The sequence below is a fragment of the Carya illinoinensis genome, chromosome 2 (genome assembly GCF_018687715.1).
Source record: "Carya illinoinensis cultivar Pawnee chromosome 2, C.illinoinensisPawnee_v1, whole genome shotgun sequence".
NCBI classification, from domain to species: domain Eukaryota; kingdom Viridiplantae; phylum Streptophyta; class Magnoliopsida; order Fagales; family Juglandaceae; genus Carya; species Carya illinoinensis.
In genome coordinates this window covers 24,150,373-24,152,745 of record NC_056753.1, presented here as the reverse complement: position 1 = coordinate 24,152,745, position 2,373 = coordinate 24,150,373, and the positions used below count along the sequence as shown (strand labels likewise).

The 2,373-nt window shown below is 30.8% G+C and overlaps 1 non-coding gene across 1 annotated transcript; it reads right to left on the bottom strand.

The window, feature by feature from the left end:
* Positions 1-1,983: 1,983 nt before the first annotated feature.
* On the bottom strand, positions 1,984-2,054 carry TRNAG-CCC. Its single transcript has one exon. It is a non-coding gene; the product is annotated as a tRNA-Gly (tRNA).
* Between the last annotated feature and the right edge of the window lie 319 nt (positions 2,055-2,373).

Sequence of the window (2,373 nt, the reverse complement as noted above, 5' to 3'; positions counted from 1 at the left end):
AGCTTTTGCAGTGATTTCTGCTTCTAATGGGATCCTGGTGTTTATGTTTGAGATAGATATTTTCAACATGAAAGATAATTGGTTGGGGAAAGTAAGTGTGAATGCTGTACTCAATAGGATTTCATGCTTCATCACTTTGAAAACAACAGATGTATGGTGCAGGAACACCATAGAAGGGAGTTGTATTTCGAGATGCTCTCTCTCTCTTCTTTTTTCTTATTCTTGTGGTCTTTTTCTTCATACGATTCAATACGCATAGGGGAGTGTCATCCAGTGCTGTGAAACCTATTTCAGACTGACAGACAATGATCTGATAAATGCCATTGGTATTCAGAGCTTAGTCTTCTTGACATGCATTCACCTGAATTTTGAATTTATGCCGGTGATGGTTTTAGTCAGAGCACTCTATCTGTCAGGATTCTCCCCCAGCCGAGCTGTGGTACTTACCTAATCAACAAATATACTCATAAGAACCATTGATAGGGTATAGAAAACCTATAAGATCCAGAAAATTGACTTGATTGGAATATGGATAATTTTGTTAAGGCTTCTGCTTGGTTAGGCGGGGTTTTAAATCTAATCTTAGTTGGCTTGGTGGATAGAAAATTATTGTTTTAAACTTGAAATGGAGGACTAAAACCGTGCGTATTCTTAATAGATTGTAGCTATTTTCATTCTAGCGAAGTCATAACAAGGAACGTGCGAAATGGGCCCTTTTCCATACTTTTCGATTTTATTGGCCTGGTTTTTACGTGTTGCAGCTTAGCTTGAATGTGATTGATATTGCTTTGTAGGGTTGACATTTTTGAAAATGCTATTTGGGGAACCCGCCCAGATTTTCCAAATCATAATCTTCTTCTACATCGTCTGCAAGTTTTCAGCTGTTGAGTTTCAAAGGCATGCACGTGGCGTTAGTCGTTCATTTCTTCTCTTAAAAGAGAAAGAGAGTTCAAATTCCCATTTCAAAATTATAGGAGTGTGCTGCGAGTGCGGGGAGATAAATTTAAAAAGAAAAATTCTACTTAATATGTGTGTGTTTAAAAATACTAGTAGTTGGGCAACGTCCGAGGGACGTTCGCCCAATGTATAAAAATATTATTTTTAAGAATTAATATTATTTTTATTAAGAAAAAAATTTTGATTAATAATGTAATGCTTTTAGAAAAAAAAAAATAATTTCTAACATCAAATAGTAAGATAAACTTAAATCAGTTTTAAAGCATTTAGAATTGAAAAAACGAACCTTGAATCAAAACTGTGCAGCACAGGAGATAAATCGTTAACAGTAAAGCAACGTGTAGAGCACGTTTTCTTAATTTAATAAAACGATTATTTTTTTTGTGATATAATTTTTATAAGATATTATTATTTGATTTTAATGTTTCATAATGAATTTAAATTGATAAATAAATAATATTTTATTGGATAATTGTATTTGTAAATGTAGTTGGTAAATAGATTTAAACTTAATTATTTTACATTTCTCTTTATTTATATAAGGAATGAATAGAAATTTTAAATCACTTATATAAATTATAATTTATATAAAATATCATATATATAATAGAATATAGAATATATATTTATATAATTTATATAGATATATATATCTATATAAATATCTAATATACCTCCTAAATAAATGATCATTAATACATGGGTTATAAGCTATATAAATTTTAATAACTATGAATTTATTCATAATTGATTTGGGAGAGAGATTAAAAAAATAAGAACTTTTAAGAAGAGAGAGAGTCACTTTAATTTATTCATCTAACTAACGACGTTAGTTTTAACGGTAAAACAACAAAAACCGTTAAATCAACAAAATTCCGTTAGATAGCCACTTTATATATATAAAGATAACGGAAAAAATGATAAATTAGATGTTGGTGTGTAGATGATAAGCAGCATGTTTCGTTTAAAAATGATTGGAGCTTGTATTAAAATCCAGATTTTGGTAGCAAAATGACTATTGAAAAATGCGCATCCGGGGAATCGAACCCCGGTCAGTACCGTGGGAGGGTACTATGATACCACTACACTAGATGCGCTAATCCTCAGTTTCTACATAGATTTTAAAAGTCATAAATAATAATGTGGAAGCCCAATTCTGCAAGCCCAATAATCTTAATTAGGAGCTTCATTCATTTAGCCTCGATACAAGCCCAGGCCCATCCATATATTAATATATTTCTTCCACCATCCCACACTTTAACAAAATAACAAATCAATATATACCCTAAATAATAATAATGAAAAAAGGTTGGGATTTGTAATCATTCATTAATTGTTGAGGTGCATAAATTCTTTAGAGAAGTGATATACCATGCAGCCACTACTTCACAATTTGTTTACAACTACATCATAAAA